This window comes from Pelodiscus sinensis, chromosome 6 (genome assembly GCF_052426305.1).
Source record: "Pelodiscus sinensis isolate ZL-2025 chromosome 6, ASM5242630v1, whole genome shotgun sequence".
In the NCBI taxonomy this organism is placed as follows: domain Eukaryota; kingdom Metazoa; phylum Chordata; order Testudines; family Trionychidae; genus Pelodiscus; species Pelodiscus sinensis.
In genome coordinates this window covers 2,188,642-2,215,804 of record NC_143057.1, presented here as the reverse complement: position 1 = coordinate 2,215,804, position 27,163 = coordinate 2,188,642, and the positions used below count along the sequence as shown (strand labels likewise).

The 27,163-nt window shown below is 45.6% G+C and overlaps 1 long non-coding RNA gene across 1 annotated transcript in view; it reads right to left on the bottom strand.

Moving 5' to 3' along the window:
* Nucleotides 1-7,613, bottom strand: part of LOC112545670 (uncharacterized) — a 153,195-nt gene extending 145,582 nt beyond the window's left edge. Inside the window, exon 1 of the long non-coding RNA XR_003089204.3 lies at nt 7,025-7,613. This is a non-coding gene — a long non-coding RNA (uncharacterized LOC112545670). The remainder of the gene's footprint in view (nt 1-7,024) is intronic.
* Nucleotides 7,614-27,163: the final 19,550 nt, after the last annotated feature.

Here is a 27,163-nt window from a genome sequence, read left to right as displayed (position 1 = left end):
TGGCTCCCCACATGCCCCTCTCGGGCTGGAAGGCTTTACGCAGGCCCCCTCCAGCCTGGTTTTAACCCCTCCCTGGCCAGAGGGGGCTGCTGCCCCACTACATCCCGCTTCCGTTTCTCCTGCTCCCTGCCTCAGTGGCCCCTCCCGTCCCACATCCAGGACCCCCTCTGGCACTGCTCCACCCCCCTGGCCGCGCCGAGTTCCTCTCCCCCGACCTTTCCCCAGGGCTACTTCTGAGGAGAGGCCTCACGCCTCCTGCCCAGAAGCCCTTTGTAACAAGGTCTCTGATTGGCTGCCGGAGAACTCACCTTTTTGCACTTTCCTGGGGTGAGCCCAATGCACCCCTTTACATCTGTCCTTTAAAACCACCACCTAGCTTTGCCCCAGCTGGGCCTCATCCTAAATCGGTCTGGGCCTAACCTCCATGTACATCTGGGTGCTGTAACCGAGCTTGCCACTTTCTTCTAATCCTTTCTGTTCCATTGTGGTATTTGCACCACTTCACAACAAACATTGCGTCCCCTAACAAACTGTGCAGGGAATTGGAAGTACTGTACCACATGGGAGGGAAGGCTATGCCTTGTTACAGTTGTATGTATCAGTGTTACCCACCATTCCTGGCAGGCACAATTATTTGTAGTCACCATTTTTGTTCTCACAAAAGCAGAGGTCATGTTGTGGCTCTCATTTTTGAGAGAAGTTTATCAGAGAGATCTACCCCCATTGACACTCCTCTATGAGACACACAGAGCGTGTTGTAAAAATACATTACTCCTGTATGTTGGCCTGATTGTTGGGATGAGCTTTTCTGTATTTGGTTTAGCATCTGTCCCTAGGAGCTGATCATGCCGGGAGAAAGAGATGGCTTAAGACAGTCAGCTCTCTGCTGCGAAACAGAAATTGCTGATTTCAAAGGAAAGTCTTTTGTGGAGGGCGGGGACAGGCAGACTAGAACCAGCTACAGGGCATCCCTGGGGACACCGGAGAAGCTAGGCCTAAGTGGCTATATGGTACGATGGTAAGGCTTTAGGCAAGAGACACGTGTAAACAGTTTGGTGATCTGGAATGCTTTGTTCCACTTGCAGATAAGATTAACTAGTTCTAATTCAGCACTTTCCATCCCTAGACTCCAAGCACTTCAAAGAGGTCACTATTGCTATCCCCATTTTATGGATGGTGAAACTGAGGCACAGAGAGGGGAAGTGACTTGCCAGGAACATAATCGCAGTCTCCTGGGTCCCAATCCTATGCTCTGTCCTGAAAGCTTGATGTGAGAATGCTCCTCTTGACTGGGATATCACTGGCCATGGGCTCCTAATAGAAAGAATGGGAAAATGGGAAGAAACACAACTCCCTCCAGGTCCAGCTGCATACCTGAGCAGTTGGCAGATACAAGGGACTGCAGCCAGATCCTGATGACTCACATGACTCCTTTACGTGTCTCAGAGTAAGAGGCCCTAGAAGTGAGTTAGGGTACACAGAGACACTACACAGAGGGGCACCTGTAACTGTAACACTACCTCCTCAGGATTTGAAACCAGGCTCCTAATGAGCATGCAGACTGAATTATCCTCTTGCTCCATGCCGTTCCCTCCAGGCAAGGACTGAAGTATGTGGCTGGGGCTCTAAGGAAGAGGATGCACTGTTCTGTAGGAACTGGCTCAGACGGGAACCATTTTAGGTGAGCAATAATATATATTACACAGAGGCTGTGTCTAGACTGGCAAGTTTTTCCACAAAAGCAATTGCTTTTGTGGAAAAAACTTGCCAGCTGTCTACACTGGCCGCTTGAATTTCCGCAAGAACACTGACTTCCTACTGTCTGAAATCAGTGCTTCTTGCGGAAATACGATGCTGCTCCCGTTCGGGCAAAAGTCCTTTTGCACAAAGCTTTCGCGCAAAAGGGCCAGTGTAGACAGCTCAGATTTGTTTTGCGCAAAAAAGCCCCGATAGCCCCGATTGCCATTTTCACAATCGGGGCTTTTTTGCACAAAACCGCGTCTAGATTGGCACGGACGCTTTTCTGTAAAAAGTGCTTTTGCAGAAAAGAGTCCGTGTCAATCTAGACGCTCTTTTCCGCAAATGCTTTTAACGGAAAACTTTTCCGTTAAAAGCATTTGCGGAAAATCATACCAGTCTAGACGTAGCCAGAGAGAGAAGAAAAACTCAAGGAAATTCATCAACATATGCATCAATTCTGAGTCAGGTTTTGATTCTGCCATGTGCATGCTCTACAAGTTTCATAAAGATTCATCATGAGCAAAGTTTCATTCACATCAGTCCTGGCAAAAGCAGATTCTAGGTCTGTCCAAAATTTGTTCAACCAAGTAGTAAAAGGCAATGCAAACTCCTTGTGGGAGGAAGCCTGTTAGAAAGGTTACAGATGAGAAATCAAACCATTCTGCTTCAACAGCAAATGCCAGCTTTTGACTAACCAAAGAGCTATTTGGTCCAGGCAATTAGCAAACGGTTAACGAAAGTAAATATTTGTTGAACAATTTCAAGTAACAAACAAGTTGGTAAGAGTCTTTCCTTTTCTGGACAATTTACTGAATTGCAGCCAAGAACAGGAATACAATTTTTTAATAAATAGTCTCTAATTTGACTAGCTGTAGTTAAATATGTATCCCCTCTCCCAAAGAAGACTTCAGAAATGACAAGATCTGGAAAACACCACTCTCCACAGACTTTGTTTTTGTGAGGGAGAAGTGTAATAGTTCTGTAGCAGTGGCACATCATCTTGGAAAACGGTTTCGAGCTCCATTTCCAGATGTTCTCTTACAGTGGTATTAGAGATACTGTTCTCAATTCAGTTTGGAACTCTAAACATGCACAAGTCTTGTACATTTTGGCTACTGATATAATCATTGACAAAGATGCCAAAGTATCTCCAGTTCTCAAGCACTACTAAACTAGTGAAGGTGGATTTATTCCTTTATCTGTTGATTTACAGTGAGTCAAAGGAAAGAGATTTACAATGAGTCAAAGGAAGAAAACATTTTCCCAGGCACCCAAAAGTCACTGCAAAAGGTTGGCTTACCATTGGCAAACTGTTATAGCTATTTATCTTACAGCGTTTCACCAACGAAAGCAACACATTAGAGCCTGAAGACAGGAGTGAAGAGTGAAGGAAGCGTGACATTTTCTATCAATAATGCTCAGTCTAAAATGATGCCACAAATGATGCCAAAGCTGGGGACAGATTTAAGGTTGCATTTTTCCTGGCAGGTCTCAATAATTTTGCTGCAGAATAATTAAGTGTCAAGAAGTTTTACATTCCTCCAGGGGAAAAAAATTCCTTAGGAACCCTGTAAAATCCAGCTGAGTTGAAACCATGATTATCTAAAGAAATTACATAGGGTTTTTTGGAAATTACTTTTCAAACCTGTTCCACTGGTTTTTAGATAGCTTTAAGAGAGGTGCTAAGCCACGCTCTAGAATTGTATCAGAGCTACAAGTGGCTATTAATTTCCACCAGAGATTAAGAATTCTATGAAGTAGTTATCTCCCCCTATTCATTTCCAAGGCTTCTTCCGTAGGCTCTGCCCTGGTCTAAACAGGCATAGCCAAAGCAAAAATGCTTTTGCTGTCGGATGAATAATGAAGCTTGGACCTGCTCCTTCAGTCTGTCTGGTTGGTAGCCCTCACTGCCACCGAAGTCATACTGTTTGTGGGAGTCAGTCAGGGTGTGCAGGATTGGGACCTTGTCTTAAGGAAAAGAAGGCAAGTACTGAAGGCAGCCAGAGGCCTCCTGCCTACCCACCACTGGAGGAGAATGGTCCCTACAGGCAGTAGCTTTCATAGAATCGGAGAATACTCGGACTGGAAGGGACCTCGAGAGGTCATCGAGTCCAGTCCCCTGCCCTCATGGCAGGGCCAAGTATGGTCTAGACCATCCCTGACAGACATTTATCTAACCTACTCTTAAATAGCTCCAGAGATGGGGATTCCACAACCTACCCAAAGGCCATGTATGCTTTCAGATGAACTGGAGGATAGTCAGTCTTATTTCCAACTCTTATGGAAAGGTTTGAGAGAGTCTGCTAGAAAACAGTAATGGATTCATAGACTAGCAGCCAGAGATCATCACCCAGTGATTACTCCACCTAACCCAAAAACTTGAATTTGAACTAGATTTATCCTTCTGCTCTTCATTTAAAGTCTGAGTGTTTCCCTTCACAACCCTTGGGAAACTGTTCCACTGGGAACCAGTCCTTGCTGATAAGGCATAAATTATTTCTAATTTCAACTTTTTTGACTTTCTACCATTAAAAGCTACTGCCTTGTTTAAGGTTTTTGGACCTTCATATAGAAGACAGTAGAAAAGTCACATCCCTGTTTTACAATCCCATGGGATGAGTCCAAACACCTGGGAAAGGGTTTCCATTTTCTATTACAACGTTAGAGGATTTTTGAGCAACTTCTATAGAACCCTGTTACATTTCATAAGCTTTCTACGAGGTCCCTCCTTATGAAGTCCTCTTTTCCTTAAGGGTAGTTACTTAATGATGGAATTGAGCCGTCAGCAATATTAACGCAAATGCTCAAAACAGCCCTCCCATCCCTCATCTCCAAACTTATACAGGCTGTCTGCCAGGGATATAGGCTGATACAGGACATCTGTTAGCTATAGGCTCTGTGCCAGGGAAATGCTCTGAAACACAAGAGCATAAATTAGATACAAGTTGGTAACCTAAAAGTTGTGTCTTTTCATGGTTTATATCTTCTTCCATCTCTTTAACCCATTAATTTCCCCTCCTTCCGGCACTGACTTATCCACACTATAATATTTCTCTTTTCTTGTTCAGCCTCAAACTTCAGTCTTCAGGCCCAATTCAGAGTTTGTTTGCAAAGTGATGTAAGTGGGCCCAATCCTTGGGGGAGGCTAAAGGAGGCTTTATATCACTTTTATCTGGTTCTAGGGCCAGCCAATTGGACGCTTAGACTCCAGCACAATGCAGAGTGGCTTTAGGGCTGCTCTAGTGTGTACCCAGCTGCCAAGAATTCCAGTGGGCTATTCTGGTAGCTAGTGATTGCCAGAAAGCAGTGACATTCCAGACACACTCCTTTGCAAGTGAGAGCCTCCATATGCCCCTGTTCTGGGATTGGTGTGACATAGCGTGGCAGCGCTACACCAGTTGGGGAATTCTCTACACAAGATGGTTAGCTGGATTTCTGACTGTTCTGTGCTGCTGGAAAGGAACAAAACTCATGGAATGGGGCCACGCTCTGGCTCATTGCCCTCCCTTAGACCTGCGTATACTCACCCATTGCAGTGGAAATGCATGGAAGGGCGTGTGAAGGACTGGGGACGTGTAAAATGGAATAAGATTTATGCTGCCTTGAAGCAGCTGGTTGTGGCCACCATCAGAGAAAAGAGGCTCTTTATGCCACTGACCCCATATACCTAAATCAGAGGCCTGCCAGGTGTCTCGGAGGCAGGGAAGCCTATGCAGTAGACTTGCTCACTGTGTCACCAGTACACCATCTCTCCTGCTGCTGAACCCTGCTGCCTGGACAGTGCTGCAGGTGCTGGGCTCTCGCTGAAGCAAGCGGCCGTCAACTCTTCGGGGCTGTCCTTATGTTACGTAATGCACTGGGAGCAGATGGGCCCTGAGTTCTGTGTAACAAGGGGTGTGTGGGTCTTGAAGAGTCACCAGATGGCATGTGACATTTATGAACAGCTCCACTGAGCCACTTCAGTGGCATAGAGGAGCTCAGATACAAGACCTCTGACACAGAGGCTGTCCCGCTATGCCTCCCACCCACAGTGCCCCCTAGTGGCAAGTGCCAACATTGTGGCACTCTGCCTCAGTTTCCTTTTATGATCTTCAGTCCGTTCCCTTTGTAGAGGCAACTGGGCTTTCTGGCTAAGCTTGATAAGTGAATTCCACCTCTTCTGGTGTATCCAAGGCCAGCTATAACTGGTGAGGCCCCAAGCTGGTTTCTCCCAATTGGCCTCTGAAGTCCCACTGCCCAGCAAGCTCTAGGCCAACAGCAAAGTCCTTCCAACTCAAAATGTGATTTAGGTAAATGCTCTTCTTCCACAGAGTACCAGGTCCCAGGATTTCTCCTGGGCGCTCCTCAAGAGCGCTCCAAATAGCAAACAAAATTAAGCCCTAATCAGAGCATCTTCTGCTGCTCTCTGCAGGACACAGCTAATTGTACAGGGCTGCCTGGCCCACAATCTCTTCACCCTTAAGAAGGGAAAGACAAGCCTCTTACAGAGGCCCACCTCCTTTTATGGGTGTCTCCCTACAAGTTGCCCACCAAACCTGGTGCCCTCCACAGGATCCAGGGCTGACCGATGGCACCCAGGAGGCCCGTCATTATCTGGCATACCCCATATTATAAAACTGGGGGGGTATGTGGCTGTTTTCAAGCCCCAAGCAGCAACCTGCTTGATTAATGCTATTCTGCTTTCTCTACATGCACAGCCTTCTTGCTAATATCAGCGGGAGCTCTGTGCACGGAGGGAGCCCAGTATGTCTCGTTAGAGACAGATCTACTCTGTGTGGAAATTTTGTCCCTAAGCTGGCTAGTGTGAAAGCAGTCCTTCTACACCATCATCTTCTTTTCTCATCACATATCATGGCTGGTCCCTGCCCCACTTCCCGTCTGTAGACCTCGGAGGATCAACACATGGAACGGATGTGTGCTGTTAAAGAAGAAGCGTGGTAGCAGTCTGCTGACTGGGAATGAAAAGTCATTTGCATGGATTTAATAGGACCGCGTGTATGAAAAACCTTCAGAGGTTACCGACTTTATGGGTGGAGATGGCTGGAATATGGAAAACTATTCTATGACAAGCTTCCAAAGGCTGAAATGTCAGGGCTTGAAATGGAGCAAAGGGTTTTGATTTTTAATTGTTGATATTTTCAAAAGCCCTGTCTTTTCTTCCCCTTATCCTCCCCAAATGCAATTGAATGAATGTTATTTCCCCCCCCCCCCACACACACACTTTCTCCATTGCATCCTCCTCCCCGTTTTTCCTTTTACCACTATCACAGGGCGCCCCACTCACCGCTAGTCTGGCACCTCCCCTGGCCGCTCTGGGGATTAGCCCATTTCCAGTCGCACGCCACCACTCTGTCTGCCTCCTCTGCAGCTCCTCGCTCACGCCCGGAACCACAGCATCCTCTCCATGACTCAGCCCTTTGGCCAGGGTCCTCCCCTTCCAGGGGACAGCAAGTCTTTCCTGCAGCAGCTGTAGGCAGCCTGCTCAGTCACAGCCTCTCCTCCCGTGGCTGGGAGGGCAGCAGGGCCGGTCCTCTCTTCTGGGTTCCAGTCCAGGAGCCTCAGACCAGCAATTCTGGGCTTTATTCTCGCTGCTCCGTCCCTGGACTGCTTCCGAGTGCATTGAATTCCCCTTTCCCTGGAGTAGCAGCTATAAAACCTCTTCGTTCTGCCCAGGAAAAGGCTGCCCTTTCTAAGCAGGAGCACTGTCTGTTACCAGCTTTCTGGCTTAATAGGCCCTTCCTGTTCCTGCCCAGATGAACCTGCTGGCAATCAATTCCCTGCTCCCTGGCTCTCCTCAGGTGCAGCCTGTGGAGTCTATAGGCCTACTTGGCCATCTTAACCCTTTCCATTCCCAGGTGGAGTTGACAGCCTCTCTCACACACAGTAACTTTTCCAAGTCTGAAGAAATCTCTGAGAAGTTACACAGTGGCAAACTGAATTAAAAAAAAAACCCCTAAAAAACACTGGGTGTCATCTTCTCTCACACAGAAGAAATTAGTAAAATAAGAACAGGAGGAAAAAAGGAGGAAGAGGATGAAAAATAGAAACAAAGCTCAAAATGTCCAAGTCTCAGTTTCAATACCAAAATGGAAAATTTGCCAGAAAGCATTTCAGGAAAGTTTTAAGCCTTTTAAAAAAATGTATTTTTTCATCACAAAAAGTTTTTGAATAACAAATTTTGATCAGCTGGACGTAGGAGTTTTGGAAAACAATGACAGAAGTCCTTCAAAGGGAAGTGGATTCTTTGCAACTTGAAGTTTTGAGTCTATAAAAGATGAAGTTGATTAACAAGCTGTATGGCCTAGTGGCTATGTGGATTCTATTTCCCAGATCTACCAATCAACCTCTGTGTAACCTTGGCCAGTACATTTCCAGACTGTTTTCCTTCCCAACCTTTCTTCAATACAAAATCCAAATGGCATACATTAAATGGAGTAAAAGCTGGCTGATAAGTCTTAAAATGTATGCAGGTGTGTTTCTAGTGGGTCTTGGGCCTACTTTATTTAGCGTTTTCTGAATGACTTGGAAGAAAACCCAAGATCATCACTGACAGAAGTCTGCAGATGACACAAAAATTCGGACACTGATACAGAACGATCTGGAATGATTGGTAACCTGGACTCAAGCATTGTGCAATATGTAAATGCTATGCCCTTTAAAATGGCTAGATAGAAATGTCTACATCTAGGAACAAGGGGTGCAGGCCGTATTTACAGGCTGGGAGGCAGGAATGCTCAGAAAGATTAAGGGGCCATGGTGGATAATCAGCTGTACATGAGCTCCCAGAGCAACCCTGGGGCCAAGGAGCTATTGGAATGTTGAGGGGCACAAACAGGGGGGCTCATGAGTGGGAGCAGAACAGTTATTTTACCTCTGTATTTGGGGCTGATGCAAGGATGGCTGGAGTCCTGTGCCCAGGTCTGGCGTCCATAGTTCTAGAAGGACGGTGATGCATAGGAGCAGCACTTTCTCTGGCTTGTGTCATTCAGGGGGTCACCATTAGATGATCACAGGGGTCACTTCTGGCCTTTGAATCTAGGAATTTATTACTCTGCTCCTTGGGGGAAGGGACTGTCCTTTGCTTTGGGTATGTCTACACTTGCACCCTCTTTCGAGAAAGGGATGCAAATGCAGCTGAGCAAAATTGCAAATGAAGTGCGGATTTGAATTTCCCGTGCTTCATTTGCTTAGTTGCAGACAATCACTATTTCGAAATACCCTGTTTCGAAATAACAAAATATGTATTTCAAGATAACAAACCTCATTTTTTGAGGAGTAAGGGTTATTTCGAAAGAAGGGGTTTCTTTCAAAATAATCACGTCTACACAGCATTTGTTATTTCAAAATAGGGTATTTTGAAATAGCAGCGGTCCGCGATTATGCAAATGAAGCATGGAAAATTCAAATCCACACTTCATTTGCAATTTTGCTCAGCTGCATTTCATCCCTCTCTCGAAAGAGGGTGCAAGTGTAGACATACCCTATGTGTATGGTCTGGGGCTCTCATCAGGTTGAGATCTCTTGTATACATTGTAATAACTCTGATTGTTTCAGTGACTGACTGAACGCAAAGCCAATGTTCCCGGTCCACTTTGCTTAAAGGCATGGATCCATTCCTAATGCTTTACCATTACTTAGGAGAAAGGAGAGTATTTTCAGTTTCAACCTGAGGGAAATCCTCTTTCAGTCTCTGGCTAGCTTCCTCTGATAATTGTTTTAAATTTACATTACAAAAAGTGTTCATAGTCTTCATTAGCCTCTTTATTATCATCTCATGTAGCGAGAACTCTAAAGCTGCTTAAATGGATCATTAATCTGGTGTATATTTATTTGGGGACTCATAATATGTTTCTGGAATTGGTCTTTCGGATGGCTTCGGATACAATATTTTATCCCCTGTGCTAGTCGACTCATAACATTTTGCTCCACTCATCTTCTGGTTATTAAGTTCATTATTATTCACAGACCTTTTGACAACCTGCTGTCCTTTAGTGGAGTGCATTCCAAAGGAGGGCCAGCCTCGTCTCTCAGAACAGGAAGGATGGGTTTTCAGAACCCATTGAGACCTTGCTCTTCCTCCTCTCTTTCTTTACATCCCTATCAGGGCTTCAGCTGGTTGCGTTCTCCCTCAGCCCTTACTAGCAGTTGACTAAGGGGCCTGTGTAGCACAGGTGTGACTCAGTCCTGCACAGGTTTTCAATGAGGCATCGTCACCAGAGGAAGCAGCTCTGTGCTGTGGGCAGGCAGAAGTGAGGAGGAGGGTGCAGAGAGGATGGACTGGGTCCGTTGGTCTCCCCTTGTGGTGCATGCGCTGCTGGCAGTGCCTGGCCACACCCAGGCAGCACAGGGATTAGCTTAAAGGAAAGAATCAGACGCCTCCATAACGACAGTGATTTTAAATGCTCCCAAGGCCTGGGCCCGACTCATATGACCTAGCTTAATCATTCATAGAGCTCTAGTGCTGTATTATCTGAGCCCCTTACAACGCTTAATGTATTTGCCCCCATATCGCCCCCTCGAGGAAGGACAGCACCGGCTAGTGCCCCATTTCGCTGATGAGGCAGCATCCCTCAACCCACATCCACCTGATGAGCGAGCGGTGTCGTTCCCACTCGCGTTGGCACGTGCCTGGTGGCTCGATGGGCACGAGTAGAAGCCACAGTGTCGCCCTGGTAACGCAGATAATGGCAGCACAGCTCAGCCAAAAGAGGCAGCTTTCCTAGAGCCCGGCAATGTAAAAGGGCCTGAGCCTCCCAAAGCCTCAGGTCCTTTAAATCCCCGCTAGCGCCCCAGACAGCATGGGTCGTGTTGAATTGCTGGCTGAGGGAGGCTAGCTCCTAGCCCCGCCTTTCTGCACAAGACCCCGCCCCTTTCGAGGGCCTGGCGCCTCCCTGCTCATATTGCCCAGTGGCCCAGCAATTCTGTCGGCAGCCCTGCACATAAGCAGTTCAATGAGCGCTGGTGGATAACAATTACATCTGTAGAAATCAGGATAGGTTCACACATGGGAAAAAGGCCAACAGCCAGAACAAACATCATTCGCAATAATGACCTGGCCCATTTCAGTAAGGCCCAGTCCCAAAGTCCTGAGTCAGGCAACACTTCCACTGCTCTCAGGAGCAAGGATTCCAGTGGTTGCTGAAAACTGGTCCCAGACTCAAATCTCTGGGGCTAGTTCCTCCACGTACGTAATCCCAGTTCAATGCACTTGTTGGACATGTGTAAAAGGGGGCAGGGTTTGGCCCTTTCTGTCCTACAGAGCCGTACTGTGTCACTGTAGACAGTGCGATCCATCATAACTTTGAATGTTGTCTAAAATCAGTGTGAGTGCCAAGAGAATGAGGGAAAGCAATAAAAATGTCCTCGATGGAAGCCAGTAAAGCCATTTGAAATCGACTCTTGCATCAATCAACAAAGAAGAAGAATTAGGAGAAAATGAAAAACAATAAGTGCCCAGTGACCTGTTGTTTTTGATGAAAAGAGAAACTGAAGCCAAAAAATTACCATTATCAAAAGGGGGTTGGTAAGAAAGAGATCTGACCATTATATTCTAGGATGGAGCCTTTCCCATTAAAAAATATTACTGAAAGGGAAAGTTACCTACCAAGGGAAACTTGGCCTCGCAAATAGCTTTAGGGTCATTCCACTCCCCGGGGAAAACGCACAATACTCTGACAAAAGCACAGCTGTGACCTCACGCTTCCCTCACAAACACATTGTACTCCATGCACTTAATAGACTTAACTAGTCCGCAGTGGTTGGGGCATTGCACTGGGACAGAGATGTAAAAGTGGTGGTGGTGGTGCATAATATGTCATTGTCAGCCAAAAGATGTGTTTGCATTAGGGTAAGCTACAATCTGCCATTGCCGTGGCATTTTGGCATATAGGCATTGCCAGAATGGATCAGAGCCATGGTCCCTCTAGCCCCAAATCCTGTCTTTGACAGGACAGTGCAAGAATTCAGCTATGGGATAGCTTGGCCACAAGATAAATTCCTTCCCAGGACACGTTAGGTAGAGCAGAGGCTGGTGTAAGCCCCAGATCAGCAGGGTTTCTATCTCTTTCTTGTTTCTAAGTATCCGCGTTGAGTGGGTTCCATATTCAACCAATCTTCCTGGTTTGAAATAAGTTTATGTTTATGGGAACGTAAGTGACAAAGTAACCACACCCGATGATAACACAACACTGCTTTTACATGGGTTCTGATTTAAAAGGCAAGACTAAACTCCCAGAGAGTTTGCATGTCACAATGCACTCCTGTCATGTCGTAAGCATGTCCCATCCCGAGGCAGTGTGGTCCAATGGCCACAATCTGTAAATTAGTCCTAGATTCACAGAGCAATATGGCCTAATGGCCGGAGTCTACAAAATAGCCCTTGAGTAGTGGGGCAGCACAGACTTCTCGGATATTACTGATGGGAGCCCTATCTATGGAGCTAGTTACATTGTTAGATGTATAGGGCATGGTGGGGTTGGCCTCAGAGGGGCTTGCTACACCCAGTTTCCTTCTAGCCCACCCCCCGTGACAGGGCAGAAGTTTCCTCATAATTTTCAGCATTCGTGTATTTGAAGCTCTCCTTCAGTTCCCTTTTAGCCATTCAGTGCACATGCACGTCTCTTCAGAGGCTCACTTCTATCTGGGAGGCTACATGATCTCAAGAACCCACTTCTCACTGACCTTATATATTTCCCTGATTCTTTTCCCCAGCAACATATTTTACATTGTTCTTTTGCACATTTGGCAGGCAGCTCAGGCTCACGCTCAAGATGTGGCTCGGCCGAGCCCAGACCTAACCCAGTTGTGTGTTTTGGCTCAGGGACCTCTGGCTGGACAGACCTTTGCTGCATGAAAACAAAACCTCATTGCTTTGGCTTTTGAACCTCGCCATAAATTAAGCACACAAGAAAGCCAAGTGGGAAATGGACAAAAAAAGTACCCATTTGTCTTCCGATGCATCCAAAATCATTTGCGATGTGAGTTACTTGGTTGTACTGCCTCTTTAAAAAACTCTCTGTGGCAGTAAATGCAAATGAGCCCTCCTCAAAATCTGTCTCAAGCCAACCCAGAGACTGCCCCTTGGAACAAAATGTTTTCATTTGTTATTTTCTGGAATTCGGTGCTGCGACAAATTCTGAAATTTTGGCTTTTTGTCCTGATTCAGGATGAAAACATTGTTTGAAATCCTGAAATTTTTCAGCTGGATGGAAAATCCATTTTCCAAGCAGCTCAGCCTGGAATCCAGGCATCTGGAATTCAAGGATATTTTTAATGGGAAAGGCTCCATTATAGAATACAGTGCTCAGATCTTTGTCTTACCAAGCCCCTTGATGATGGCACTGAAAACATGTTTTGTTTATCTTTAAAGTGCTACCAGACTATTTGTTGTTTTTTAAGTTTATACTGAAAAGACATGCAGGCCACGATGGATGAAAGGAATTATAGCAACCTCATTCTCCTGGCCCCTTTCCTTGGCACAGATCCTGTGTCTATCCGTGTGTGTCTAGACTACAGGGTTTTTTCAAAAAAACTTCCACTGCGTCTATACTGCTGCCGCGTTCTTTCAAAAGTAAATCAAAAGAACACAGCAGTTTTTTCGATTGTGGAAAACCTCATTTTATGAGGAATAACGCCTTCTTTCGAAAGTGCTCTTTCGAAAAAAGGTGTTATTGAACGCAAACTGTGTTATTTCGAAAGAGAGCATCCAGACTGCCTACGTGCTCTCTTTTGAAAAAGAGGGTCGCTTTTTCAAAAGTACTGGCTGTAGTCTAGACGCTCTCTTTCGAAAGAGGCTTTTTCGAAAGATTCTTTTGAAAAAGCCTCTTTTGAAAGAGGCTTGCAGTCTAGATGTACCCTCAGATTCTACCTAGCTAGGTGGACAATATTCACATTGTATCCTAATTTTACTAAAAAGCAAATATTTTATTAGTTTCTGTAAGATTTCACCCGTACCTTCTGCAAGTCCATTTTCAGTTTTGACATGGTGGTAAGATCTAGTCATTATTTCTATCAGGATTGTACCCTCTTGTAGAAATATGTACAAGAGCATTCCCAAAGGTTACAGTTAGGGTGCAGTAGATACAGAGGGAATGAATTAAACAGACACAGAGGAATAGTGCAATAACATGAAACTGGCTAATGCACATCTGCCCGTTGTGCAGATACTCAAGTGTCTTGGAGTCCCTTTTTGTGGGCCGTTTCTGGCATGCCTTTGCAACCCACTGCTCCGAGAAGCCGTCTTGCTGACCTCTGTGCTATGTGCAGCTTGCAGAAAGCTCCATTGCTCTGCGTTGGTTCTCAATGCAACCCTTTTGAGTAAAATATTGTTTTACTGACACGTCCACAAATATTTCTCCATGCTCTCACTCCATGCTGGTGTCTCAAACCACAGGGGAAATGATTCACTGTTTAGTGACCTTCCAGCTAGCTCTCTCAGCCCCCAAGAGAGGCAGGCTAGTCTGGACAGGGAGGATTCACTTCAGAATAAAGCATTAGATAGGGATTCAGGAGAGCTGGGTTCTGTGCCACAGACTGTCTGTGTAACCATGGGAGAGTCACTTAATCTCTGTGTCTTGGTTGTACATGCGTTAAACAGGAATGAGAACTGTCTTGCTGTTTAGATTGCAAACAGTTTGGGGCAGGGACTGTGGGTATGGCTTGCCTTACAGCAATGCACAGAGAATAGACACTGAATACCCAGCTAGCATGGGTATAAATAGCAGTGTAGATAGCAAGGCACTGCTTAGGTATGTAGAGTGCCCTGCACACCTGTATTCTCAGGGTACATTCCCTACATGGCTCTTTACTCCCCACCCCTCTACACTGCTGTTTTGAGCTGTGTAGTATCCTGCTGCCTCCTCCCTGCCAGCGCCTTTCAGTGTTGTGTGTCTCTACATATCTTATGCCTGTGCTCTGCATACAATCATACATATAGGCAAGACCTATGTGTATGGACAACCTCAGCACAATGGGTCCCCCTTCTCACCTGGGAACTCTTGTTGCTAATGCTCATACACATAATTCACAACAACAAGAATTTTTCGAATGCCTATGGTATTGTCAACGGTGGCACTTCTAACAGCTTGTTCTTGTAATACCTACTGAATAATAACCCCACCCTGCTCTGATCTAGTGCTGCCTGCTGATAGATCTCAAAGTACTTTAAGAAGGAGGCCAGTATGAATATCCCCATTTCACAAATAGGGAAACTGAGGCACAAGTGGTGAAAGCAACTTGATTAAAAATTTTGGAGCGCTGGATCTGGAGCAACAGGGCCAACTCTGCCATTTTTTTAATTATTATTAGACAGTCTTTCTATTAAATGGCTACTGTTCTTGTCTGTCTGTCTGTCATGGGATTTTCAACTTTCACACACACTTGATGCCCCTGGCAGCTCCTGTGCACGCACCAACGTGACCTGGCTCAGTGCTGCATGGCTCCGCTCACGGGGAGGTGCCGCCGCAGTGGCCGACATGCTCTGCTGCTGCCTCTTGCCGCACCCCCCACTGGCCAGCACCTCCAGCGCATACAGCCTGTCTCCATGCGGTGCCGTGTAGCTCGGGGGGGGGCACTGCCAATGGAGCCCACAGCGATGAAGCAGGCAGGTGGCCTGGGAGGCGGCTAAAGGTGCCGCAGGCTGCATGCACACGTATACGTATACAAACATATGGGTGCGTGTTGTATCATATTGCAAGGGTTGGAAGGGCTCCTGGAAAGTTCGATTTGATTGGGCTGGGTTCCAGAGGCTTCAGGAAGGTTCGATCTTAAGCTGCTGGCATGCGAACATGGACATTCAACTGTGTGGAGTTGCTACTGCCATCACCTATTATATCGCCAAGTACGTCGCTAAATGTGAACCTACGAGTCTTGAAGAAAGCCTCAGAGACACTATTGCTCAAATCAGAGAGGAGGAAAACAATATTTCTCGAAAGTTGTTTAAAATATGTCTGGCAATGTTAAATCAACGCCACATCTCCGCCTGTGACTGTGCTTTCCATCTGTGTGGCCTGTCTATGACAGGGAGCATGAGAAGAGTTATTTATGTTAACACAAGAAAGCCTGTCCTTTGATACAAAGTTGTAAGAGCGCAAAAAGAAGTTCAAAACTCTGAGGAAGCCCTGGAGGAAGATGAACAAGGAGCAGAAAATCCACCAGAACAAGATCCAGAGGAAGGCTCTCAGAACTTTGCGCCAGCTCACCCATTTGTTGCGCTCAGTCGAGCCCGTTCTTTGGAAGGCGCAGAGATCAACGAAATCGAGGGTAACAATGTCATAAAGACGCCTTAGAAGAATTACAGCGTCTTCAAAGCCTTTTAACCAACAAAACAATTGATCAATCACCTCAATTACTTTATTCTTGCCTTAAATACAACAACTGATTTTAATTACAAACATAAATACCCAGTGCAAAAAAATATTTTGTAAAAGAGTCTAGCTCAAAATACACAAGCATATCAAAATGAACCTTGGAGTTTTTATTAGTTGAAACACACTAGATTTAAGACCAAAAAGACAAAAATAAAAAAATATATAAAAAGACAATCTTTCTAAAAGTGCACCAAAAGACTAAAAGTAATAAAAAAGTGCACCAAAAAGTCAAAAATAAAGTGTTAAGCTAGCAATGCAGGAGAAAGATTGAATGGATAAGTACGATTCAAGGTAGTTGCTAACTGTTAGCCATCCAATCTTTCTCCTACATTGCTAGCTTAAAACTTTATTTTTCACTTTTTGGAGCACTTTTTTAAATTATTTTTAGTCTTTTGGTCCGCTTTTAGAAAGATTGTCTTTTTTTAAAGTTTTATACATTATATATATATATATATATATATATATATATATATATATATATATATATATATATATCCCAGTGATTCAGGATTTTCCAAGTTCCTGAGCACTTTCTCTTGCCATTCACCTCAATGCGGGCAGGCGCTCAGGACTTCTGAAAATCAGGTCAGTTCTGTCCAGAAGACAGTGTAACTTCTCCACTAATCTTCTCCAAATGCTGAGCTCCTCACATCACTTTATCTGCCTGGTTCACCAGCCTTGGGAGCTCACTGAAACCTACTCAACAGTGTTGTTGACTCTAAGATCTGCGATGAAGGAGTCAGCTGTCTGCCCGTTTTACAGGGTTGTACTGCAGACACCATGCTGGCTTCTGTGCATCAGGATGGCTCTTTGGGGAAATCGCTGTATTTGATGTATGTATTTCATCTATGTAGTTGATGAATTCTGTTTGAAATCATGAATTGGCTGTGCATTCCTTTATCAGACAACTAACTCAATATTATAGGGAGAGTTTGCCCTTTCTTCTACCATTTTTCCTCCATTGTGGGCTGAAATTCAAAGGGGCAGAGTCATTAAACCTGGATAGTCATTTATTCCAATGGAAGCATCTTTGGACAAAGAAGGGGCCAGAGCCAGAAAACCAGAACTCTCAGGCCAGCTTGCAACCAAATGATCAGATGGTGGAAGGCTTTGAACACCTGATGAGACTGATCAGTGGGCAATTTGAGAGAGAGGGGGAAGAGACCCCAAGTAGAAAGCAAGGCTGTGCAGGAGGAGAAAGGGGAAGGATCCAGTAGCGTAATCATATATATAGTAGCCCAGTGTCTGAGAGTCTGTAACGCTGAAATGCTGGCTGTTCCCTCTGGGCGGCGCTGTTGCCTGAAATGCTGGCTGTTCCCTCTGGGCGGCGCTGTTGCTGAAATGCTGGCTGTTCCCTCTGGGGGGCGCTGTTGCTGAAATGCTGGCTGTTCCCTCTGGGCGGCGCTGTTGCCTGAAATGCTGGCTGTTCTCTCTGGGGCGGCGCTGTTGCCTGAAATGCTGGCTGTTCCCTCTGGGGGGTGCTGTTGCCTGAAATGCTGGCTGTTCCATCCGTGGCGGCCCGGATGAGTGGCACAAAAGTCAGGCGACCACCATGGCGGGCGGGGAAGGGGGGTGTGGCGGTGATGTGTGGCATGACGGCGGCTCTAGGCCCCACCCCCTGGTGGTGAACGTCACCGCCCCGCCCCCCCTTCGCCTCCTGCTGTGGCGCTTGGCTGACTTCTGCACCGCTCAGCTGGGCCGCCACGTGGGAGCAAGTGGCGCAAGTAACCGTTTGGGCTCTGTGCTCCCCATGCAGCACGGGGAGTGAGGAGCCCAAAAGGCCATTTGGGCTCCCCGGTCCCCCGAGTGAGAGGCAGGAGGGGGAAGAGAAGAGAAAGAGAGAGACACGGAGCGAGAGTGGAGGCTCAGGAGAGAAGACCGACGTGGAGGAGAGACCTGAAAATCCCGTCTTATGACGGGCTAATTGTCTAGTAAATAATAATGTAATGAGCAACTCATTTGGGGATGTTTTGCAAACATTGTGTTGCGATGTGCTTCCCGGGCCTGTGTCCTTGAGTAGTGAACTGTACATCAGAAGGCCACGTGGCTCAGTGCTCACCTAACTAGGGCATCTTTGTAGAGAGAGGGCTCAGAACTGGTCCTGGAGATCTGCGACAGCTGGACCAGGAGGTCCCACTTCTGTGCTGGGATAACAGAATGGCTGTCCGAGACATGCACCAGAGATGGAAGAAAGAGGCTGGGCTGGTGCCTGCCCAGACCACGGGGAGCTTAAGAGGACCCAAGTCGAGCTTGGAGAACAACCAGCAGGGGGCGCTCTGATAGTCTTACTCTCCTTTGGTAAGCAGAAAGCAGCACACTATTTTCGAGGCACAGTGATCTTTTTCTTCTCCATCTGTCTATTTAAATGTATTTAAATCTCAGCTGCCTGTGACCAGCAATCATAAGAAGCAATTCCACTTTTTGTTTGTCGGGGTTTTCATATGCACTGACTGCTGTGCGACGCAGCAGAAATTTCTGCTTAAAAGTTTTCCAATTACCGCTCAAATGTCTTTTCTTCCATTTTCAGAGAAGCCATAGCTTGATTGCATCCAGAGAGGCACCGAAGTCTTATCTCTTTTTGTCATGAACCTTTGCAGCTGCTTTAGTTAATTTCTTGTGGATTTCAGCCAGCCCTCCTGGTACCATGCAAAGCTCAGAAATCTCTGACTAGCTACTTGGTCTGGGATGTTTGAGTGCAAGGATGAATGGGTGTGCAGACTCTAAGCTGTTATATCACTTTCTTAAATCCATGGCTACTGTCAAATGACCGCACTTCATGCAAATCTCTTAGCTACTTTATTTGCAGCTTTGGCTGTTCTAAGGGTTTGTCTACAGAGCATAAGCTATACCTGGGCGGGCCTAATTGAGCTTGCTTGAATCCAGTTACTGCAAATAACAACCACAATGAAGACAGTGGAGTATGGAGCAGTACAGATATGGGTGCAGGTCTACACTTGGCTTGCCAGCACATGGTGTGCCCTCACTGTTACTCAGGGGCTCTAACAGCCTTCCCAGGCCTCTGGGCAAGGTTGGGGGGGAGTGGGCAGCTCCATGCTCCTGGAAGGGGTGGGGCCTCCAGTGGAAGGGGTGGGGTCAGAGGCAGCCAGCCCTCAGCGCTGCCAGGAGCATGCTGCATGGTGCTCCGGCGGTGATTTAAAGGGCTCAGGGCTCCAGGTGCTGCCGCTTCCACAGTAGCGGTGGCCAGGAACCCTGGGCCCTTTTGAATCACTCAGCCCTGGGGCAGTTGCCCCCTTTCCGCCCCCTCTTCGCCCCCATCAGTGGGCCTACTGTTACTGTTACCAGTACCAGCTGGATTCAAGAAAGCTTGCATAGGCTAGTTGGTGCACAGTTTTTGATGTGCAGCCCACCCACCCTTCTTGGGTGATGATTATCAGTTACAGTTAACCAGCAGCCCGGCTGGGCTGGAGTGGCCTCCCGCAGTTAACTGGTTAAACATAATGCTTAACCGGTTAACTGATGAAACAGGATTTTACATCCCTACTAGTAACTTGGTCCTCATGCTTCCTGATGCCTAACTCTTCATTTGCTCTTCAGCAGCATCTTGGTCTCTGATCTGGCCCGCCTCCTGGTTTCTGATGCCTGTTCCGACTAGGAGGCATAACAGCTCATGCCCCTGTCACAACTGTCCCACACAATTTTCTCATAAGCAAACGAGGGAGAAGTGGCCTAGATTTAATGACTATAAGAGCTGGTCTCCCGGTTGAACACCCATTGGGAAAAATCCACGTGAGTGGCACAAAGGGAATGGAGGGAGGCAAACCATCATCCCTAGCAAGTGTCTAGGAAATATTTCCTATTTGAAAGGGACCACACTTTGCCCCCCAAAAGCATTTAATTCAAAAACTTGTGGGAAGGGCTTAGTCTCGCTTACACAAAATGAGGTTGACGTGATCAGTCTATAGGGCCTAAAGCTATTTTCATCCATCATGGCTCTTGTCTTCTCCTCCACACTGGACACAGAGGTAAACATACAGTCACCGAGGAGCCTGGCTCAGGTGACCAGCCATACAATATTGAACACCTGCCTAGAAAAACATGTGGTTTGTAGCAGGAGGCCTGGCCATGACTTTACCTCTTTAAGGTACCTCTCTACATCCCCATTACCACAGTCTGTGATGACTTCTCAGTCTTTAATCTAAATAGCCTCCAACCATTTGTGGGAGGCAGAGCAGTGCTCTTATCCCCATTGTACAAATGGGAAACTGAGGCACAGAATAACTAAATGATTTCCTCACATCCACAGAGGGAGTCAGTGGCCAATTAGGGAACTTAAAGGAGGTCTTCTGTCTCGCAGGCTAGCAGCTTCCCTGCTGGGCTAGCCTGCCTTTCTGCCGGTATGCCCCAAATCCTACAACTGGCTCCACATGGCATGGGAGTGGGTCCTCCAACTAGGCAGGGACCCAAAGCGGCCAGTGGGGCCTTATGCACGGCTAGGTTGTGAGGGCGGGGCCATGGTCATACCCATTATCTTCATCTTCACTCCTGCAGGGAGCCTGTAACTTCACTATTTTGCTGTTGGTTTGTACGTAGAGCATCCAGAGCGAACAGCGCCAGCCCTGCCACCCAGAACTGGCAGGATGATGCGTAGCATGGGCTCCCTTCGAGTCCCATGGACTCGGCTGGCAGGGAGCTTGTGCTGGCACAGAAAGCAAGCAAGCCGAAGAGTGGTTCAGCCGCCACAGCCTCCAGAGCTAGTCTCACATCCGGAGTTCTGCGCACGCCAAAGAACGGCTGGACACTGATTGGAGAAACCTCATCGACAAGACATATGTATAGTCCCAGTACCCCTTTTGGTTGTCACGGCAACAACCTGAGACTCCACAGGAAGTGTCTGCTTGGAGACAACTTAACCACAGCACAGAGGTTCAAGAGGAGGGGAAAAGGCATTTGTCCTTGGCGGCTGAGGCCTGCAAAGGGCTGGGCAGCCCCCGGCTCGAGCTGAGGGCGCTCAGCGGCTCACAGGTGTGGGCTCTGGCAGCGGACATCTGCAGTCCCGCCATTATCAGCTGCCATCTCTAGGGTGAGGCGGTTGATGTTGATAAATGCTGTGAAGCGAAGCCTCGGGAGGTTTGTCCGATTTGTCACTTGATATACCATCACAAATCTAACTGGTAACAGGGAGATCCTGTGACAACAGCTGGCTTGTACTTAGCGCTATTCCCCAGCAGAGCACCACACATTTCACAAAAGGGGGTCTGTGGCATTAGCTTCATTTTATACACGGGGAAACTGAGGTACAGGGAGGTCGGTCACTATTATCTCACCTGGATGCCCTCAGGAGCTGAGGGGATAATGCTGCCAAGACCAATCTTGACCATCTTCTGCTTCTCACAGTGCACAGTACCTCCCGCTCTCACAAACGTGCCCCCAACTCACAGAACTTACGGAGTGACTTGATCTGTCTATAGCTACCTCCATATGGAACAAATGTTTGACAACAGACTCTTCAGTGTAGCAGAGAAAGCTGTAGCAGAATCTAAGGGCTGGAAGGTGAAACTAGACAAATCTAGATAGGAAATAAGGCTCACATTTTTAATTGTGAGAGTAATTAATCACTAGAACATTTAACCAAGGGTTGTGGTCGATTCTCCTTCCCCGACAATTTTAAAATTCAGATTGGAAGTTTTTCTAAGATCTCTGCTAGGAATTACTGCCGGGCAGGTCTCTGGTCTGTGTCTTGCAGGGAGTTAGATTAGATGATTCCTGTGGTCCACTCTGGCCTTGCAGTCAATGAAATTCCCAGAGCAATTTTGCAAGGCTTTGGCTCCCACTGGTGGTAATCTCTCACCATCACTATTCTCATGAAAAAGTTAGAGGTACCTGATCCAGTGCTATCAAACTCCTTCTAGTTTGGACCAGTGGCAACACTCATGAGTGCACATGCTCCAACCCTTGAGGCTGGTGATGGAACCACAGGAGGATTCTGCCCCAACCTGGCCACATTCTCTGCATCACCCCTATAGAGGACAAACTCATCCTCCTTGATTATTTTAGGACTGCGACACAGAGTTTTGGAACGGCACAACTTGAAACGGAATGTGCAAGACAAATTCCAGTCCAATTCTTCCCTTGATCAAATGCATGGAACAGGACCTAATTATCACAAACCCTGTGTTCTGCCAGAAGAACAAGCACAAGATATCGCGGAGACACCCGTGATGTAAGCGTTGGCATCTCATCCACTATGGCATTATCCATGCTTCTAATCGTGAAGACGTTCACAATCGCCAAAGCGAAGGCTGGTGCTGATGATTGCTGGATGGGCCATCACCTTTTCCCCTCCATCACCTCCATCTAACTGCCACCAGAAAGCAAATGTGGAAGAAATCAGACACATGGAATATCATCAAGAGTCTTATGGGCTCAATTCTACCTTAGCAGTAGATCTGAGTTTAAGGTTAACATTCAGATCTCCCTGAAATGATTTGGGTTCAGATTTTAAAATTGCACCGGCAGTAAAAATGGGATCTAGGCATTTCTAATCAAACAATGACAGACAAAGTAGAGCATGTGTGGATGCAGAAAGATCGTGAATCAAGATGACTGGCATCTGACTGCACCAGGAGCCACTCTCCTGTACATTTTGAAAATCTCGCTGTGGATAATCTCTGGATGAACACAATTTGAAGCTTTAAAATGACCTTTCCTGACTCAGATATACAGAGTTTGTTCTCCTCCAGTCAAAATGAAAACTGAGAAAAGAAAACAGCCCGGGGAAAAAACGTTGGTTTTTCAAATGGTCTGCTACGTGAAACAGTGGCTAACTAGGGAACACAAGTATTTCTGGGTCTGATACTTGAAATCATAAAACAATCAGCTTAAGAGATGAGGACAAAACAATTAGACGTGTCTGGCATCTGTGTGGAATTCTCTGATTGCCCTACATAGCAGGGTAGACTGGATGATGTAATGGTCTATTCTGGCCTTAAACATCAATTAATCTATGATGCCACGGTATTATTTCTCAGTGCTCTTTCCTACCTGGTTTTACATTCCACCCCTTGGGAGACCAAATTCCATAATCAGATAGATCTAGAAAAGGATCTTCATTTCACGTTTCTACCTTTGCTTTGTGCACGTTATGGCTCCAGCTTTGCTGAGGTGTGAGGAAAAAATAGTATTTTACTGGCCGCAATTACTTATATTCTACTGTATCTTTAACCCCCATACGCTGAATATATCTTCAACACATAAATGCTACTCTCAGGATTGATGATAATTACATTGGTTTGAACTATTCAGCATGAACAATATTCCTTATAGATGTCGCCTCTTTTTGGTTAGTTAATGGTATGTCAGTGGATCCTGATTTCCTTTCAGTGTATAGTTTCTAAGCAGCTAGCGAATATGTTGGATAAATAATTTTCAGGCTGTGGGTTATTTGTGAACTTTCTTATCATCTACTTATTATTCTTCCTTCATGTTATGTGATTGGTCATGTGTGTCCCATCGTATTATTTCATGCTCTTAATTGTTTGGCAGAATTTTTTAAAATAGGAGAATAAAAACATCGCATCCAGCAAATAACAGAGATTATTTATCCAAAAATGTATAACTCTCATGACATTTGAGATTAGTAAACACTTTCATGAAGATACGGTGGTTGTCTGGAAACTTGCAAATAAAAGACTATTTCCCCACCAATCAGAGCATAATGAATCAGAGCATAATGAATTCTACACTTTTAAGGGCTGGTCAAAGTTCCTCTTTGAATATAACAATACTGACATTTCCATTCCAATAATTTTCAGTCCACTCTTACAAAAATCGGTGCTATTTATGGTATGTCTCCACATGCTAATGCACTAAAAATAGCTTTGAAGCCCATCCTACCCCCCATTATGCATCGCAGTCCAAGCACCAACATCTACTCAACTATTTTTAGCATCCTAGCATGGGCCCAAGTCCACTGAACCGGGCATGGAGTCTTGCTGCTGCAGGCTGTGTTGACATACCCTGGGTGATGCTATTTAGAGAGTCGCAGTAGCCTGGCAGTGTTCCTTAAGATATGTGCGTATATAAAACAGAACCGATGCAGCTGACAGTTTTGTATTAAAGAGACTGCATTACAGCACGAGAGCAAATTATCCCAAAGTGTAGGAAAGATAGGAAATATGGCAAGAAACCATGCTAATTTAACCAGGAGGTCTTCAATGACCTGAAACTTGAAAAAGAATCATATAATAAGTGGAAACTATGTCCAATTACAATCTATGGGTATTAAAAACACCACCACCACTATCAGAAGCATGTAGGGACAAAATTAGAAAGACCAAGGGACAAAATGTGACTAAACTAGCTAGTGAAATTAAGAGCAACAAGAAAGCAATTTACAAATAGTTTTCTCCAAATAGGTTAGCAGAAATTGGACGACTAACATAGTGAACATCAGTGTAAATGGGGTTGAATTTGAGGAAAGAATAAGTTAAGAATTTGCTTGGACAAGTTATATGTCTTCAAGTCATCAGCGACTGATGAAATACATCAAGGAATCCGCTGAAGAGATCTGAGCCATTAGTGATTATCTATGCAAACTCATGGAGCACAGAAGAGACCCCAGAGGATTAAGATGGGTAATTGTAGTACCGTAGCTATCTATAAAAAGAGGAATAAGAGCAACCCAGGGAATTAGACCAATCAGCTTAACTTTGGCAGTTGGAAAGATGATAGAACAAATAATCAAACCATCCATTTGAAAGCACCTAGAACATAAGTGGTAAGTAACAAGTTCACATGGATTCATCAAGAACAAACTATATCAAACCAACTTAATATCCTTATTTGGCAAACTAGTGATCCTTGTGGATAGGAAGAAGCAGAAGATATGATGATATACCTCAGCTCTAGGAAGGCTTTTTGATAATGTCTCTCATGAACTTTTCAGAAGTAAACTAGGGAAATATAGCCTAGAGACAAACCTACTGTAAGGTGGGTGCACCACAGACTGGAAAACTGTTATCAAAGAGCACAGTGGTTCACAGTCAAGCTGGAAGGGTCTATTGAGTGGGGTACATTGGGATATGTGCTGAATCAATATCTTCATTGGTGATTTGGATAATGGCACAGAAAGCACACTTATTAAGTTTGCGGATGATATTAACCTGGGAAGGGTTGCAAGAACTTTGAAGGACAACATTAGAATTCAAAATGATCTTGACAAATCGGACAAATGGTCTGGAATAAATAGGACAAAATTCAAAAAGGTCAAATGCAAAGTACCACACTTAGGAAGAAATAACCAATTGCTCGAACACAAAATGGGAAACAACTGCCTAGGAAGGTGTTCTGCAGAAAAGGATCAGGGAGATTATAGTGGATCACAAGCTAAATGTGTGCCAACAATGGAATCTGTTGCAAATCAGTGAATAATAGTGAATCAAGAGTGTTGTAAGTTAGACATGAGAAGTAATTCTTCCGCTCTTCTCAGCACTGATAAGCTGCAGTATCATGTCCATTTCTTGGCATCACATGTAAGAGATAATGTGGACAGACTAGAGAAAGTCCGAAGGAGAGCAACAAAAATGATTAAAGGTCTAGAAAATATGACCCACAACAAGGACAGCATGAAAAGAAATGGGTTTGTTTCGTCTGGAGAAGAGAAGACAGCAGGAACACGATAACAGTCTTTATGTATATAAAAGATTTATTTATATAAAGAGGAGGGTAATAAACTGTTCTTAACGACAGAGGACAAGACACTAAGTAATGGCACTGCCAAGACTGCTTTAAGAAAGACAACTCTCTTGTCCTCTCACTTTCCCCACAGGATAGAAGGTAAGGGGCTCTGCGGTTTGGGCATTGGCATAGCAGTTGGGAAGACCTGAGCTCTGTGTGTGACTCTGGCCTACTGTGTGACCTGGGGTGAGGTCACTACACCTCCTGCATGGCACTTTCCCCATTTATAAATTGAGAATTATGTTCATCTGTTCTATAGAGGCCTTTTGAGAGCCTTGTTTAAAAACAAACACGCTGGCACTTTGTTCCCTTTCCCTAGTTATCATTCCCAGCATGTCCCCTAAAAATACCTCCCCGAGGGGAAAATGGAGAAACTAGTCATTTCCTGGATAGCAATGGCTTATTTTAGGATGCTTATACTTTGCCGTTAAATGTTACACTGAGGGGCATTGCCAATAGCCAAAGCAGACAGACAGATACATAGATGTGCAATTTTCTACAAACGGTAGCGGAGATTAAAATATTGAATAGATGACCAGTGAGAGCAATTCTACAGGAGAGTACTATAATTTTCCTGGTCCCACTATTAGTGCTGTATTTATTTTAACAAATATGTTGTAGAAGGGGTCACCAAGCTTGTTATTGGGTGTGTACCCTTCATAAAGTCCTACGTCGCCCACATGAGGGCATTTGCACAGTCCCTTTATGGCGAAGGAGGATGTGTCGACATACCATTTCTATATAACTCAGCACACTGGTCCCTGGTGAGCCGGGCTAGACAAATCCTGGGACCTCAGCTCCTTCCATACGCAGCTTTCTTTGGAGAGCCAGGCAACAATGCACAGCCCATCGAAAACATGCAAAGGATCTAGTTGACATCCATTCTGAAACCAGTTTGGGGGAATTGGACCCAAAGAGCCAGCTCCTTAGCTGGTGTAAACTGGCATAAGTCCACTGAGCGACTCCAATTTACAATGGCTGAGGATCTGGCCAGAGAAGCCTAGCAGAATGAGGGTGTCTACACCACAGAGGGGTTTTTTTTTTCAGAAAACGTCCGTTTTTCCAAAATAACTTCATTTATGTCCACACTGCAATCACGCTCTGTTGAAAAAAAATCGAAAGAACAGAGGGGTTTTCCCGACATTGGTAAACCTCTTTCTACAAGGAAGAAGCCTTTTTCTGAAAGAGCCCTTTTGGAAAAAGGTGCATATGGATGAGGAAGAAGGAGTTCTTTCGAAAGAAGAGGAAAGAGAAAAAAGCACAGGTGCCCTGGTGGCCACTCCGTCCATAGTAATCACAGCTGAAATGCGAGATAGCATCCATTCAGCGTGGACGCTCTCTTTCGAAAAAGCAGATCGCTT